General features: G+C 40.4%; 1 protein-coding gene across 21 annotated transcripts in view; it reads left to right on the plus strand.

Annotated features, from left to right (window-relative positions):
* Positions 1–6,384: 6,384 nt before the first annotated feature.
* The window catches only part of Huwe1 (HECT, UBA and WWE domain containing E3 ubiquitin protein ligase 1), a 137,472-nt gene continuing 126,109 nt past the window's right edge, over positions 6,385–17,747 (plus strand). For 6 of the 21 annotated variants that reach the window (XM_029473130.1, XM_029473136.1, XM_029473139.1 and 3 more), the window contains exons 1-3: positions 8,940–9,162; positions 11,901–12,036; positions 12,352–12,496. The gene's annotated coding sequence lies outside the window, so the exon portion shown is untranslated. Of the gene's footprint in view, positions 6,523–6,728; positions 6,942–8,874; positions 9,163–9,251; positions 9,402–9,608; positions 10,143–11,900; positions 12,037–12,351; positions 12,497–17,747 lie in introns of those variants that run through there. The other 15 variants (XM_029473140.1, XM_029473120.1, XM_029473141.1 and 12 more) reach the window with 10 other exon arrangements.

The raw sequence follows: 17,747 nt of genomic DNA on the forward strand, positions 1-17,747 counted from the left end.
TATGTATAATATCATGTTATCTGCGAATAGGGATAATTGGAATTCTTTTTGTATTTGCATCCTTTTGATTTCCTTCTCTTGTCTTATTGCTCTGGCTAGTAGCTCAAGCAAAATGTTGAAAAGGAGTGGGGAGAGTAGACAGCTCTGTCTTGTCCAGATTTCAGTGGGATTTCTTCAAGTTACTCTCCATTTAGGATGACGTTGGCTGTGGATTTTTAGCATGTATAGCTTTTTATTATGTTGAGATATATTTCCTCCAATCCTACTTTGCTGAGTTTTGGGGTTTTTTTTTTCTGGTTTTTGATTTTTGGTTTTTAGAGACAGGGTTTCTCTATGTAGCCCTGGCTTCCTGGAACTCTCTCTGAAGACAAGGCTGGCCTTGAACTCAGAGATACACCTGACTCTGCCTCCTGAGTGCTGAGATTAAAGTCATGCACCACCGCCAACTGGTTTAGGTTTTCTAATTTAATATACTCCAGGTTTTTAAAATGTTCCCTTATAATAATATTCTGAATGAATTTGTTCTTTGTTGTAATGTTGTCCTGGTCATTTCTGATTATATTGATTTGGGTCATCTCTTTCTTTTGGTTAGTTGGGCCAAGGTTCTGCCAATAGAATTAATTTATCTTCTCAGAGAACCAACTCTTAGATTTGTTGATTCTTTATATTGTTTTCTTTCTTTCTTTCTTTCTCTCTCTCTCTCTTTTCTTTTCTTTTTTCTTTTTCTTTTTTTTTTTTTTTTTTTTTTTTTTTTTTTTAAAACAGGGTTTCTCTGTATAGCCCTGGCTGTCCTGGAACTCACTTTGTAGACCAGGCTGGCCTTGAACTCAGAAATTTGCCTGCCTCTGCCTCCCAAGTGCTGGGATTAAAGGCATGTGCCACCACTGCCTGGCTGGTGCTGCAGTTCTATCTCTTGTCTTCTAGATGGAGACATCCCATTTAGGGCTGAGTGTTCAAAGTCTTTCTGTCTCTTCTGTCTCTCTATCTCTGTCTCCATATCTGTGTGTGTCTGTCTCTCTCTGTCTCTGTCTCTCTGTCTATCTCTCTGTCTGTCACTGTCTCTGTCTCTGTCTGTCTCTCTGTCTCTGTCTCTCTGTCTCTGTCTCTGTCTCTCTCTCTCTCTCTCTCTCTCATGTTTTTAAAACAGCTAAGTCTCCAGCCCATTAATGAGTAATATTGGGGTTTTCTACAGGAGTATTTGTAAGGAGCAAGAATGACTCGAAAATTTCTCGAAGAAAGGCCATCACATCATGGGTGACATGAAAGCTGGAAACCTGGAGTTCACTGAACAACTTGCAGGCAGCTTGAGGTCTTTTTGACCTCAGACTGTCTGAACCTCTTCCAGGCAACTAAGTTTATGAGATAGTGTCTCCAAGTAGTCCTTACTACTTATATAAATTTAAGGAGGGAGAAGACTAGTGCTTCTGGTCAATTTCAGGGACTTCCTGAAGCTTTTGAATTCTTACTCTTTGAGTTTTAATGAGTTTCCAGGCTGGATGGACTATGTCACTCCCTTTTGAACATAGTTTGAAGAAGTTATCCCTGCAGGATAGAGTGTTTCACCTCTCTGTAAAACAGTGGTTCTCAGCCTGTGGGTCACAAGCCCTTTTGCAAATGTCTACCTCAAAATATTTATATTATAATTCATACAGTAGCAAAAATTACAGTTATGAAGTAGCAATGAAAATAATTTTGTGGTTGGGGATCACCACAACACGAGGAACTATATTAAAGGGTCACAGCATTAGGAAGGTTGAGAACTACTGTTCTAGAATGTCTGATGTCTTCTTTTTTGTTTGTTTGTTTGTTTGTTTGTTTGTTTTGTTTTTCGAGACAGGGTTTCTCTGTGTAGTCCTGGCTGTCCTGGAACTCACCTTGTAGACCAGGCTGGCCTTGAACTCAGAAATTCGCCTGCCTCTGCCTCCCAAGTGCTGGGATTAAAGGCATGCACCACCACGCCTGGCTAAATGTCTGATGTTTTAACTTCATCTTGGAGGAAATTGTTTCATGACAGTAACGGACTCCTTTATCTGACAGAAGAAAATTTAAATTATCCCCCACATCCTTGCTCTTAAATGGGCATTAAATGGGTTTACAGTGAGAATCATACACAAAACACAGAGAAGAATGACCTTAATTTTTTGCAGTTGACTCGGAAAAGAAGCACAGGTAAAGTTGACCTTAGAAAGTGGCAACTGAAGACATCAAGGCAATTTACAAAGAAGTCAGAAACTGAGATTACACAGTTGTAATCGCAGCACCCAGAGAGCTGAGGCAAGAGGATCACGAGTTCAAGTAAAGCCTGAGCTACATAGTGAGACCCTGTGTCAATGGTCAAAATCAAGCCCCAAGCAGAAAGAAGTGACGAAATGAAAATGATGACACCGAGAAATGAAAAAGATGCCTTAATGGTTTGTTAGAAATTGGGCAGATCAAGAATGTAAAGGTTTTAATCCATTTGAAAGACTTTACTGTTTTTCCAAGTATGTTGAGTGCAAAAGTTACAGGGTAATAGAGGTATCTATTCACACATTCCACCCAGAAGGCCTAGGCAATCAAGCAATGTCTAGCAGGGTCAGAATCTCTGTAGGTAACCCCTGAGAAGACTAAGTGGGAAGCTAAGAGTGAAGCCAAAAGGAGATGAAGATCCCAGGAATTAAGAAATGCCAGGATTGTAGCCTTTCTGCTAAGGAAAGCTCTGGGTGGGAAGCAAAATAATAATAATTCAAGAGTACAGTCATGTAGGGGTAGTACAAAGGTGTAGGGGCAAGGCTCACAAAGCTCATTGGAACTCATATGGTGCCAGATCTCAAACATGGATCTGTAGGGTTTAATGCTTTCTTTCAGTCTTGGTTTGGTTCCATTCCCATCTCCCCCTTCTTAGGACTGGAGATGTATATTCTGTATCATTGTTTCTAGAAATGCATAGTTTGTAGTTTTATTTGTGTTTGATAGCTAAGAATTTGCCTTGAGTCTCAGAAAAAAAAAAACCTTTGAGCTTAAATTTTGAACAACATTTAGACTGTTAAGATTATATAGGAAGAACTAAATGCATCTTTCATTATAAAATGAACATGGTCCTTTGTGGGGGTTCAGGGGTAGAATTTGTTATACAAAGTGATGTGTTTGGGTTTTACATGGAAAAAAACTGGGCTTGTGATGGTTACTTCTGATTTTTAACTTGATCAGACTGAGAAGTGCCTAGGAGATCAATAAAAGTACACTTCTTGTGGTATCTGTGAGGGAATTTCCAGAAAGGAGTAAACTAGGGGGAAAGATCTGTCCTGAAACTGGGCTATATCATTCTATCACACACTGATGGAGAATTACAAAAGCACCCTAGAGCAGTCTATTTCTCTCTCTTCCTCCCTCCATCCTATCCCTCTTTCTCTCTTTCCTTTCCTTTCCCCCTCAGTCTCTCAATGTCAATTTCTCTCTCACTGTATCTTCTAATCTGCTACCATGAGACTACCTCCCTCTAGTTATTCCTTTCTAGAAACATGCTCACAAATTCTCACAGAAGTATACTTCACGAATTTTCTAGAAGCATGCTTCTGAATCCAATCAAGTTGACAATCAAGATTAACAATGACATCTGCAGAGAATGTTTTGTAATTATGCATTTACATGTATTTACGAAAGAATTTTTAAAATAAAAGGGAAGGGGGAAGCTAGGTTATTTCTTCACACATTGAGTGAAGAAATCCTTCATGTTGTCATAACAATGGTAGAGACAGGAGAGTGGGCTGGTCTACTGAGATAGCTATTCGGGTCCTCCCTCCACTATTCAAGCAGTGAAGTAGTGATGAGGTGGGAACAGGTGTCTAATTCAATTCTCTGCTTTTCTGCTCATAGCATGAAGTGATAATGTAGCAATCTGACATCAAGTGAGACCCAGAGGCTATAATAAGTGAAATTTGAGAGAAATCTGGGATTCTGGTCATCTTAGAGGACCAATAGATCATGGCAGGAAGAGGAAAATGGGTCACTGACATCGAAACATCACTACTAATCAACAACTTTAATGTCTAAACAACAACAACAATAACAAAACCAATAAACAAAGCAAAACAACCCCCCACACACAATGATTGGAACTTTTAAAATGTCTACTGAATGTGTGAGCAAACCAAGCAAAAATATTGTTCAGTGTCAAACTGTCCACAGGGTCTCCAGCAATCAAATAGTCAAGCATTTCTCTAACCACCATGAGCTGACCTGGAAGGATTTGATGGTGAGGAACATTAAGAGATACAAGAATCTTTAAAAAGAAGGGAATCCTCTGGAAGAGAAAGGTAGGAATGGACAATATTTATATCTAGATTTTTCTCAGTCACCTATTTGCTGTTCCCAAATTCACTCTCTTCATAGATGAGCTCAGGAAATACCCACTCAGCATCTGGACTAGGAATCTTTGTGCAATGCTGGAGAAACAGTCATCTTCCTTATCAAGAAATTCTCAGAGATTAAAAGGTGGTGATGACACAGCAAGCTATCCTTGTTTTATTGCAGTTCATGAAAGACATGTATGTGACCTCACTATACATCACTTGTATGTTATTCATTAGTAGGCTTTTGGTGTCCACATATAGGTGGCTATGCTGTATAAGCTGGATTTTTCTAGTTTCCCACAGAGAAATACAGTCAGAGCACTAGGATGCTGGGCATGCTCTCTTGTCTTACCAGTGAGGGTGTCCAGAAGTATAGGGAGGGTTACAACCACAGAATCAAGTGGAATAACAAGCAAATTACTCCTCTATCTAGAGAGTATCTTTGGCAAATAAGTAACAAGCAAGCTGTTTGATGAGATCCAGTGGATCAGTGTGCTATTCCTCATGGAGGTATGCCTGTGATGAACAATGATAAGCATTACTTTGACTGCAAAGACTACCACATCACCATAGGTGATAAACTGAAGTCCTTTCTGATAGGAAATATGAGGATGGATGGCTCAAGACCTTCAGGCACATTTCAAGCTTGGAAACCCAATGTTCTGCACTACCAAAGATTACATCTTTAAGTACAAGATGAATGACTCCCTTGAAATTCTGGTCCTCAATAAGAAGATTTCAGGCTGCAAATGGAGTGAGTTCTCCTGTTCCCACCCCATCCAAGTGTCCTCTCCCTTAAGGAAGTTCTTGCCAGTTATGAAATTCTATAAGACAAGGAGCTGGCCCAGGGTGACAGGGGTCTACTGAGAAATCAGAAGCCAACCAAGAACTCAGAAGTTGCAAGACAAGCTGGTTGGGTCCAAATGTATGTCAGCTACTCAAGAAACTTAGGGAGATCCATCCTTATGATCTTAAAGTGGCTGCTGTTGGAAATAAAAGTCCCTGGACCACTTCTCAGATGATATTTTAATGAAGCAAAGATACATAGCTGTCTGATTAGTTATTGCTCAAAGTTGAGATGCTTGTCTTGATTATCTTGTAGCCCTTTTGGAAGCCAAGGCCATGGATGGATGGCACAGAACCATGGCTGCTCCTTTCCAATGTTTGCTATGATAAAAACTAAGTCTGTTTTTAAAAATAATAATAAGACCTAAACGTAGGACATTAGTTAAATAATTAGCCTTACAATGGAGCAACACTCATTCATGAAATACATCTTTGTTAAGAATATACAATGAGACTACCTCAAAGGACCCTCTGTGCATCTTCTTAGGTTGTACAGAAAACTGCACATGGAGGGAGGGAGTGGTTCCATTAAGCAGATTCCCAATTCAGGGTTTGAACCACCATTCTGTAATGTGGAATGAATGTCTCAAGGGTTCTTTCACTAACATCTTTTCATTTTTGTTTTAAAAATCAAATTAATTCATTTGTTAAAATTCAAACCTTATTGAAGCATTCAGAGTTACAAATCAATGCCCTTTCCCCCATCCTTTTACTCTCCAATTTCATTCTCTATCCCAGACAAATACCAATTAATAGGGTCATCTCCCAACAGGTCATTTTTATTTCTATACATTTACAAATGTAGATCATCTACAGTTTATGGAGTCCTCCAATCATAGTACCACCCCACCTAATACAAAGGAGAAATGTTTGAGGGAGGACTATGTGCCTTTGTAGATTTGCACGGTGCTTCTCATCCTTTATTCTGGCCCTCCACAATGTGTGTCATCTTGCCCTCTTATACTCCCCGTTCCTTAATTTTTAAAATGCATATCAAGTTTTATCCCTTCAGGGATTTTCATTGTAGAGCAATCAAATTCCAGTTCCTTAGTGATCCTACTATCCTCTATGGTGGCATTTATTGGACCATGAGTAGCTCCAGCAAGGTCTCCCTTAGGTGAGTAAAATACACTACCAAGGGAGCAGGAGCGCCCTCTCAAGGGACAGAGGCGGGGCTAATCGCGTGGTAGGAGGAGCCTTATATCCAGTGTGAGCTGTGCTGCCGTGGGGGTGGGGGGGCTTTGTAAGCCGAGGGCGAGGGAGGGGGCTGGGGGGGGGGACAAGATTGCTACTGGCCTCAGACCCTGCACACTGTTGCAGGCCTCGCCGAGCCACTGCGGCGGAGGTGAGCTTAGTTCCCCCCTCCCCTCTTCCGGGACCTGGGGGACGGGGCTGTTTTAGACTCCTCGAGGTAGGGGGCAGTTCCCACGGGATCTGGCTCTGAGGCTCGGAGGTAGCCGCTTTGGAGAGCCTTTGGGAAAGGCTGCTGAAGGGCCAGACAGGCGGTAGCAGCAGCCTTCCTCGAACCCCTCCTCCTCTCCCCTCCCCCAGTCCTCTGCGGCCTCCAGCAGAGAGCTAGCTGCATCTTTGGGGACAGCAGGACAGCGGGGAAGCAGCGAACAGCGCGCAAGAGAGCGGCCAACAGTGGGGATGCGAGGTACCGGCATTGGCCCTGGCCTAGTGGCCCTAGAGAAGGAGTAAAGGCCCAGCCTTCAGTTTTTCTCTTAAGGGTTGGAGGAAGGCGGCTTCAAGAGGAAAAGGAAGGTGAGGGGCGAGCAGGCAAGCTTCATGGTCACTACTAGGCGCACGCGCGCGCGCGTGCATGTGTCCTGATATGTATATATGTGTGTGTGTGTGTGTGTGTGTTCTGATATGTATGGTACTGCAGGACACACATTCATTTTGTTTCATTGCATTAATTTTAAAAACTATTTTATGTATCTTAGTATATCACAGCATTCAATTGTGTCCCATTTTTACATCGCTATATTGTATGCTTGGACTACAGTATATTTAACCGTTTCCTGATTGTTGTACACTAGCTTGTTTTCTTTGGGGGAGAGGGGGCTATTGCAAGTAATGCAGTAATGAATGGGCTTGTGTATGTTTCGTGCACATGTACGAAGGTATTCCTGTAGGAGAAATTCTTCGAGAAGTAATAGCAGAATCAAAACGTGTATGTATTTCAAATCTTGATAGATTTATCTAAATCTCCTTCCCCAAAGGCCATAATAATTTACACTCTCCAACGTAGTACGATATTGCCTATTTTTCCATAGCTATGCCAACATGAATTGTTACTAATCTTTATATCTTTTCAGTTATACAGTAAAAAAATCACATGTCGTTTCTTTCATTTTACTGCTGTTTGAGCATATTTTCATTTTTCTAATTACAAAAGTCAATAGTTAAATATGAACAGTCTTGTATATAAGCAATACACATTTTGAAATTTTAATATCACCCCCCCCTCTAAATCCCAAGAAAAATAAAAATATCTGGAAGTAAACTATAAAACTTTCAGGAATACAATGGATGGAAGAACGTTTGCATAAATGGAGAAGGAATATCAGGCTTCTGAATAGGAAGCCTCAATTCTGTAACGATATTCATTTTTCTATACTGATTCAAGCAGTTGATGCAATTCCAATAAATATACTAAGTTTTTGGAACTTGACGATTCTAAAGTTTATGGGGGGGGGATGGCTAAGAATAACCAAGAAAATGTTTTTAAAGATGGGGGTGCTTGTACTAGTAAACTGTACTCTGAAGGAAGCATGTTTAAATTAGAATAGACAGAACAATGGATTAGAATGGAAAAGCTTACAAACGGGCCAGACTGGATCCCAAGATTTATTGGAGAAACATTGTTGGTTAGACATGCAAAAACTGCCATATTAAAATCTTCAAGCGCCTTTCTCCCCACCCCAAGCTTGAATTTGCTTTTGAGGGCAGACGCCTTTGTTTGGAGAAAACCACTTTATTGGGTCTTTTTTGTTATGATAAGGTAAAGAAAGCCTCGATAGTTAAAACTGGTGACTCCAGAGGTAGAACTAATGATATGAGCTTTTAATGAGAAGATGGATTCAGGTTAGCCTGCAGTGCGGCGAAGGAAGAAGTATGGATATTAGAGGTCTTTAGATTTTTTCCCCCCATGTTTTGAGCAAGAAAACTGGTGTGTCATTGTTTCCATTTGCATTTGTGCGTTTATTGTAAATTGAACATCTTTTATGCGTTAGTTAAGACTAGCACCTTATTCCTCGAGGCAGGTAACAATGGGAACCCATTCTTTTCGCTTTCGGAATGGAGTTTGGCTAATTGGTACAGCCCTGCTGGAAGCGTGAGAATAAACAGGTTGACTTTTTAAGCACTAGGCAGGCTCCAGACACCTAAATCGGGGGGCGGAGGTAGTTTTCAAGACATGGCCGAGATTTGGCGCTGAGCTGTGTCATCGCGAGGTTTGGTAGCAAGCTCCGCAGTGGGTCGGAAACCTCGTGGTAAGCGAGATCCCTAAAGGACGAGAGCTTCCTCCCTTTCCCCGAAAAAAAACTCCCAGTCATTTTCACGAAGCTCCGCCTTTCTCCTTTTTAGGAGCGTGCACCTGGTCTCGCGAGATCTCATGTTTCCTAAAGGCGAGGCGCGGGCGGTCTCCTGCGGTGAATTACGGAGGTCTCGGCGAGGCTGAACGTAATATCGCGATAGTTCCTACGGCGCATGCGGGAGCCGGCGGCGGCATGCTGGCTCCGCCCCGTAGTGCTCCGTGAGGTTGTGCGTCATTTGCTTTTCGCTTCGCGTGGGGTGAGAGCGGAGCGGTTGCGATTTGGGGTTTGGTGGCAAGCGAGGGTTGGGACGGGCTGGGCTCAGTTTTTCCTGGTCCGGTGGAGGTTCTCCTGGGATCACGCGAAGGCGGCGGCCGAGGTTGGCTACTGAGTGCAGGAGCTGCGGAGGCGCGAGCAGCGTCTTCTGGTGCTGCTGTTCTTAGCCGGTGAGTTCTCGCGGGAGCAGGGTTACGTCCTCGTGGGGATTCGCCGGCGGTGGCGGAGATACCTTGGGGGTGGGGGGGCAGTGACTAGGGTCGGGCCGCCTGTTAAGATGGCGGCGGCGGCGGCGGCTGCTGCCTGTCTTGCTCTTACACGGTACCAAGGGGTTAGCTATCCGCGTTTGTGACGCTTCTCAGGTACCAGACGTTAAGGAGATGACGAATGGCGAAACGTCGTGGTGCCGGTAAATCCTTCCTGAGCTGAAGACCATCCTGTTTCTTACCGGTTAAAGCGACACCATTTCCCCCGGCCTCTGCCTCGTGTGGGCCTGCCTTTGCCCCACCAATCACTCTCCGCCTCTGTTTTCGTCGTCGCAGTGGGCGGGTTGGGAAGTGCGGGAGGGAGTCCATAGTTCATTGGGTAGTGGGCTGGGGATTAGATTAAAAAGTGGGAGAGAGGGACGCACCTAAGATTGTTCTCTAATTAATTATTGCGCGCTTGCTTCTTCTCAGCCCTTGCAGCGACCCATATGAAACCCCTAGTTTTTCTTGATCCGAGGTGGGCTCTGCTTCCCTGCTCCCGCAGCTTTCGGGCTAAGGTTTGAGAGGTCAATCTATAGAGTCATTAGAGTACCTTCCCTTTCCCAAATTCTGTCTCCCTGTCAAATCTCTGAGCTACGTGAATATCGGGATGCATTATTAAGGGGAGAAGTTAAAAAAAATCCTATCACTCCTCCTCTGTAGTCCTAATTTAGAGCCTAGCCTGAATCATCTACCCTGTCCCATGTCCTTCCATGGTGCTTTTGGCGCAGATGTTAAAAGAGCTTACCTTGTTCCCTGCATTTACTCCATCTTTGTGGATGGAGCAGCAGTAACCTTCCATTTTCCTAGGTCCTCTTGCTTGTTTATCCCTGACGCGGGGACAGCGTACTGATTTCTTCAACTTTGAATGTTTTGAGACCATACTTGGGCAGAACAATAAACGGGTCAGTGGTCGGATAATTGCAGTTTTAGTGGTCTCCTTCGTTCGTGCCCCCACTAGGTGAAACTTTGCCTTTCCAACCCCTTCCAAGCTACAAACTCTGGGACCCGCCCCCTTTCCCGCCTATGTTTCTGTAGTCTGTTGGTGTGTATATCTTTTTGTTTTGTTACAGCTAACCAACATTTAAGAACTAAGTCTCACTTCTTAATCCTTATATTTCTCTCCTAACTGCTCTTCCTCCCACCCCCAGGAGCTGAATCCCCTAGCAAGGTGTCGACCCCCAGTGCCTTTTCCTTCCTCCAGGAGTTTTACCCCTAAAACAGTCACGCTCCTTTTAAATTTAAAGTTACTTCCTTTCTCTTCAAATCACTTCTATTATAGACAAATTAATTCCCTATCACGTGTTCCCTTTGTAGATAACATGATTTGAATTACTTCTTTTATTTAGTACCAGTGTTGCATAGATTGAGGAGATGCCGCCAACATTTCCAATTCATAGGAAGCAGCCTGGTTTAGAAAGTAGTGTTTGCTTCCAGTTCACATTGAACTTATGACCTTGGGCAAATTACTTTTCAGATTTTGTTTATATAATGAGGGTAGTAATGCTTACCTTAAAGAGTTGCTTCTAGATTAGAAAATTTGCCTCAGAAAGTTTGGGTGCATTTTTAATGTGAAACTGTATTGGTAGATAGATGTTTTTGTGCCATATTCTACCTTTATAGCCTGGTAAGGTTTTTAAAAAATTGTTATTTCTTCAGTTCTATATTTTTCTATGTTTAGGAATAATACCTATTCACTCCTGTCTGCTTTGAATTTTTTCCTCATAAGCCACTTTGTATGATCAGTGGTTCATGTTTGAATATGTTCTCACTATTTGAAGCTTCTACTGGTGTAAGACTTTTGAATGCAAAATCATTCTCTTGGAATGACCACCAGCTATGTTTCGGTCATGAACCACACCCAAGTGTTCTACCTTTTGGAAGGGAGTGCCTCATCCCTTGCCTACTCATTTTTGCCACTCCTTCAAATACAGTCTGTCCTGTCCTTCACCTCACAAAAGTCGTGAAATTTCATGCCATTGCCAGTTTGCAGTGTTAAAGAGAACTTAGGTTTCAAGTGTTTTTATTTCTTTCTCTTTACCTCATTTCTTTCTTTTTACCTCTATCATTTTTAGACAAACTTTGTCTAAGTTGGGTCAGTATGGGGGGCATATTTGGTAGTCTTTTTATTTAAGTAGGATAATACCTATATGCAAGACATTAGGAAGGTTGATCTAGTAACTAAATACCATCATTTCCCCCTCAAAGGCAACCACAGATGGCTCTTTGATAACTACCTCCTGTTGTGCTTTTGCCATTTTATATTTTCTAACATTTTATTCGGAAGTAGTTTTCCTTACTATTATGTTTTTATTAGATCAACACTAGAGTGTTTTTTTTTTCCTTAATTATGTTGGTTGGGTGATGGGGTTAAAGTAGGAATATAGTTGCAAAAAGTATACTATCATTGAAATTTTAGTGGGTAACATCTGATAATTAACTATATGTGGATTTCCGTTTTGAGCTTCAGGGTTTGAGTTGGAAGTGCTCTAGGAAAATGAATTTCCTCTTTCATTGAAAGACAGGTCACTTTGCTTTGAGACTCTTGTCTTGATTCCTTTTACAGTGGGTTAAACAATAATCACTAACTCTTGTCCTTCAGCATTATACTAAATCTGGGAATGATGATCAAGGCATGACCTAAAAGGTTTAATTTATTCTAGGTAGATCTCTGAGAAGAGAGGAAGGAGTGGCAGTACCAAATAAAAACTTTGTCTAAGGTTCAGTGACAAAGTTCAACCTGAATTTCCAGGATGTTTATCGTTTGTCTCCCAGTATGGCCAAAAAGCACTTATGAAGGTGAAAAATAATTTTAATGTGTACAGTTTTTCTTTTCATAAAATATGTTTTCCTTAGTGTCAGTTTGTTAAACATGCTATCATTTTGTTTGAGTTGAAAACAGTTTTCAGGGGTATTGTATAAGTGTCACTAGAAACACTATACAGTTCTTTTTCAGAGTTCTTTAGTTACTGCTCAAAGCAGGTTCTAAAAATGCAAGTTGGCATTTAAGGGCTATTGCTTCAAAAATAACTGATTGTGTCTATTGATACAGTGGTTAACTACCCAATTCTAATGAATAATATACTTCTTTTCCACAATCTTTTTATTTTGTAGGTCCTTCAGTAGCCTGACCTGAGTGTCTGTTAGTGCTTCAGAGGAACATACCAGTAGACCAGAACTTGGTCAGGAAGTTTCAGGAAGCTATTGGAGCAGTGTTGGGATTTCCCACCAGGATGACTATGATTGGCTGTGATTTTAGGTTAGTTTTTTTTTTTTTTTTTTTTTTTTTTTTAGATCTTGGTTTTTGGTATTTGTATTTTACATCTTGAAATGGAGATGGGGCTGGGATTTCCATTTTTTGCTTGTGCTGCTTTGGTTCCATTATATGGGTCAGGTTTGTTTTATTTTTTTAAATAGTGGACGGAGCTCATTAGAAAATTAAAAGGAATTGTTTTAAATGTATATTATCAGTGCATGATTTAAAGTCACAAAATTTGAAACATAACTGAGTAGTATGTTGTCTACTCCCCCTGGTATTTTTAACATTTATCAACTTTAGCCTTTTTAGTTTTACCCTATGGCACCCCCCTTCCCATAGAATTATTTTGAAATAAACCTCTCTTGACGTGTTATTTTTATCCATACAAAAAATTGTATAGATATCTGAGAGAGTTCTTAACAGTATAACCCAGAATTCATTTTCAGTTGAAGAAATTGAAAATTTAAAAGTAGAAAATGGGCTCATTTTAAAATTTCCCTGATATTTTGACTCATGATTCAGAGAAAAGTCCATTTTTGAAATAGCTTATGTAGACTTTAAATCTGTTTTATTCTTCAGGTTATATTTCTCTTGTTTTTTTTTTTTTTTCTCCAATTTATTTGTTAAGTCTTTTTTGCATTTCCTCACATTTGAAAATTACAGTCTATAGTGATGTCTAGCCCATTCTTGTTAAAGACCGTAGGTAATCTATTATAATGAAACAATAATGGTAGTAATCTCTTATGTGCTAGTTGGAGGTGATGCTGCTGGCTTAGTTGGTATACTAAAATGGCTAGTCATGGGTTCCTTTTTCTGTGGCCCTCTTGATTTGATACCTGATTTTAGTTTTCCATATGAAATATAGGCCTTCTGGAAGAAAAAGGTTTTTTTAATGTGTATTTGTAATATCTTTAGGTTGTTTGGTTGTTTTTATGCTCTGTTATCCTAGATTCTCTGATTCAGAGCTTAGATATTAAGAACTGGTTGATGAATTATTTTGCTTGTGCAGTGTTAGCCATTCTGGGCCTGTACTATGGTCAAAACCAGAAAATGAGAGTTGAACACATAGCCTCCAGCCTCCAGCCAGCCTTTAGCTCATACACAAATGTGAACAGAGCAACGGTTTTTGTTCCTGTCTTTAAAATAGTAAGAACTGCAAGTTAAAGGAACAGAAAGTGGAAAAGTCATGAATGAAAAATTTTGAATTATTTAGATAAATACGATTATGAATCACTGGTCAGGTGTTCAGTATTTCAGCTGTGTTCATCATTGGAGAAATAAGTCCCTGTTTGAAAATTGATTAAATATTAAAGGAATTTTGGGGAGATTCCAGCAAGTTCATGCTTTCAACAGAAAAAAAAAACGAGCATGTTAGATATAGTGATTAAATATTAACACTTCAGTTCTTGTAGTTTAAGCAAAACCACTTATACCCAAATCCTATTTTATGAAACTAGGATGACTGGTACAGAATTGTGCACAGTAGACATTCCAATATTTGAATCACCCCCTTCTTAACACTGGAAGTTCACAATGGAAACAGTGTTGGCTTTTTAATTCTCCTTTTGTTGTGTGTTTTTAGCCACCAGTTCAAAGTATCATTGAAATGCCAACTTGGTTGCTTTGAAAATATTTGCCCTTCACATTCCACATTGCCTCTCATGGAATAAGATTAAGTTTTTAAGTCTGTTGTGTAGCTGTGACCATGTTGGACTGTTTTGCAGTGGATCACACGGCCAGACAGGTCACAGGTGCTTGTATTCTTAGGATTTTCTTGTGTTGTTTTTTTTTTTTTTTTGACCCCTTTCTTCAATGACTGGTTACCAAATGTTTATATATGTTAATGTCAGGGATAATTCAGCTCTTAAGATTCTCTGGAAGCTTCTTAGTTGATGTGTCATAGAGGTTGAGTCAGTAAAACTTGATGTACTTGTTGACCATCTTGGTTTTCTGGTTATAGAAATGCTTTTTAATGAAGGAGTGGCACTCTGAGGAAAACAAGTTTGAGGTGTTAACCTAATAGTTTCCAACTTTGAGTTTCTTAAAAAAACGGTTGTCTTAAAAATCATAATGGTGACATGGAAAGTGATTTTACAGAATGTTGGAATTTGTGCTTTTATGAAGTACTATAAAATGCAAGTTGTATTATAGATCTGATTCAGCTGATTGAACTAGGTATATATTCACCTTAGAGATTTTGTTCACATAATCTTAAGAGTTGAAAGAAAGCAGTTTTACCTTTTTAATAGTGATAAGTAGGGCTGGACAGATGGCTCAGTGACTAAGAAATGCCCTTCCAGAGGTCCTGAGTTCAATTCCCAGCAATCACATGGTTGCTCACAACCATCTGTAATGGGTGTGTCTTCTGGTGTGTCTGAAGAAAGCAACAGAGTACTCAAAATAAATAAATCTTCTTTTTAAAAAAAGGGGCGGGGTGGTGGTGGTGGTGATGTCTCAGTGTTTAAGAACACTGATTGCTCTTCCAGAGGTCTTGAGTTCAATTCCCATCAATCACATGGTTGCTCACAACCATCTGTAATGGGTGTGTCTTCTGGTGTGTCTGAAGAAAGCAACAGAGTACTCAAAATAAATAAATCTTCTTTTTAAAAAAAGGGGCGGGGTGGTGGTGGTGGTGATGTCTCAGTGTTTAAGAACACTGATTGCTCTTCCAGAGGTCTTGAGTTCAATTCCCATCAATCACATGGTTGCTCACAACCATCTGTAGTGCGATCTATGCCCTCTTCTGGAGTGTCTGAAGACAGTGACAGTTTACTCACATATACGTGGAATAAATAAAATCTTAAAAAAAAAATAGTGGTAAATAAAAGGAACTAAAAGTAAAAACTAGAGGGAGAACTTAATATTTTTTGTAATTTAAAATTAAAAAGACTAGGGCCTAGAGAGAGAGCTTACCAGTTAAGACACAGGTTTAGTTTCTAGCACCCACATGGCAGCACACAACCACATGAAATTGCAGCTCCAGGGGATCTCATACCTTCTGCTGACCTCTTAGTGCACCAGGCACACACATAGTGCACATATACATGCAAGAAGTCAAATAAAATATTCATGCAAATAAATAATTTTTAAAAACCTAGAAGGTTGCTAAGTGCAGATGGACTACAATGAATCACCTTAAGCACAACTCAGGTTTTAAGTTCTTAAAATTAAATATATTGTATTTGGTAGGTGCTTACATTTTGGAACAGTTTTTAGAGAAAGTTTTTCTCTGGTTGTTGTTTGCTAAATTTATTTGCCTATTTTTTAATTGAAGTATATACTAGTCTTTGCTAGTGTTTTTCCATACACTTCCCTTTTCCTCACCCCAAGTTGGTTTTATATGTTTCTGCACAGATATTGGTGATTTAGCTTTAGCTTTGAGTAGCTGAAACTACAGATATGTGCCACTGCAGGAAGCTCTCCTTTCACTGTTACAGCATTCTAGGAATTGAGTTCTTATTGGTGGAAAGACTTCTTTCTATACAATGATAAAGAGTATTCAGTTCAAGTTCTGATCCAATTTATTTTTTTTGTTTGTTTGTTTGTTTTTGTTTTTCGAGACAGGGTTTCTCTGTACAGCCCTGGCTGTCCTGGGACTCACTTTGTAGACCAGGCTGCTCTCAAACTCAGAAATCTGCCTGCCTCTGCCTCCCAAGTGCTGGGATTAAAGGCATGCACCACCACTGCCCTGCTCTGATCCAATTTCTTATCTGCTGTGTCATCTTGTACAAATTGACCTCTTTATGCTATAGTGAAGTTGAAGTAATGATTGAGGCCCTTTGGGATTGCAAACTTTATACACCCCAGTACCGGGGAATGCCAGGGCCAAGAAGCGGGAGTGGGTGGGTAGGGGAGCAGGGCGGGGGGTGGGGGGGAAGGGTATAGGGAACTTTCGGGATAGCATTTGAAATGTATATAAAGAAAATAATAAAAAAATAAAAATCTGGAGTGTAAAATAAATAAAGTAATGATTGTTACCTATTTTCACATAGGATTTTGGATAAGTTGAACTAAGTGCATGAATCATTAATAGTAAATAGTGGCTTTAAAACTTTAGGGAACATCAGATCACCTAGAAGGTTTATTAAGCCAGATTGCTTTATTACTAATTTTTGATTCCATAATTTGATGGGGAATAGATTTTGCATTTGTGGGTTTCCAGGTGATAGTGGTGCTATCATAATTGTAGTTGGTGCAGAATTTTATCTACTACTGTTTCTAGACTGATTTCTCAGAGAGTGAAACACTTTACTCTTTAGTCTTATTTACTGTCACCTTTAGCTAAAGTAAATACATTCTTTGAGAATTTTACATGTGTATACAGTGCATTTTGGTCATTAACTAACCACCCAGTTTCATGTTTAATGTGCATAATGTGGATCATGTGTAACTTACCAATGTCCACTTTTCCCAAAGAAAAATGACTTTCCCTCTACAATAACCATTGGCTGCCAGTAGTAGCTCCTCAACTAGGGTGTAGGTCTTGTGTGTCCTTCCCCAATCAATCCATGCTAGAATTTTGATTATTTTGATCTTGTACAGACAGGTAATTACAGCTACTGTGAGTTTACGAGTGCAATGGAAATATCCTATCCAGAAGACATTTTAAGGCATTTTTCCCTGTCCTCTGGCATTAATGTTCTTTCTGCCTCTTCCTATTTCCTGAGCCTTGCAGGTTTTTTTCCCAACCTCCTTTAATAGGGTTCAAACCTCTTCTAGCCCACCACCCACCAGAGGTAGTAGAAAAGTTATTACGACATGGGGGAATTGGATCTGTTTAGAAGTAGTTGTTTGGGGGTGAGTCCAATCTTTGTTGTCTGGATACCAGCCGTTCAGTCCAGTAAGAATCACCAAATATAAATCAGCAGCTGCGGTCTAGTCTACTTGGCAGTCTCCATACAGGAACCGGCAAGGGGAGTTCAATCCAGAAGAAAGCACAAAGCTTGGCAACAGGAAGGTCTCTGCAAAAGCACCAAGAAGCTGCAGGAAACCTCCTCATGAGAAGTTCTTTGCGTTTTCTTCTCTCTCTCTCTCTCTTTTTGGTTTTTCGAAACAGGGTTTCTCTGTGTAGCCCTGGCTGTCCTGGAACTCACTTTGTAGACCAGGCTGGCTTCGAACTCAGAAATCCTCGTGCCTCTGCCTCCCAAGTGCTGGGATTAAAGGCGTATGCCACCACCACCCGGAGAAGTTCTTTGGAGAGCTTTTTGGTATGGAGTTCAACAATACAATGTAAAGCAGAGCAAAGCAAGCC

This window comes from Mus caroli, chromosome X (genome assembly GCF_900094665.2).
Source record: "Mus caroli chromosome X, CAROLI_EIJ_v1.1, whole genome shotgun sequence".
In the NCBI taxonomy this organism is placed as follows: domain Eukaryota; kingdom Metazoa; phylum Chordata; class Mammalia; order Rodentia; family Muridae; genus Mus; species Mus caroli.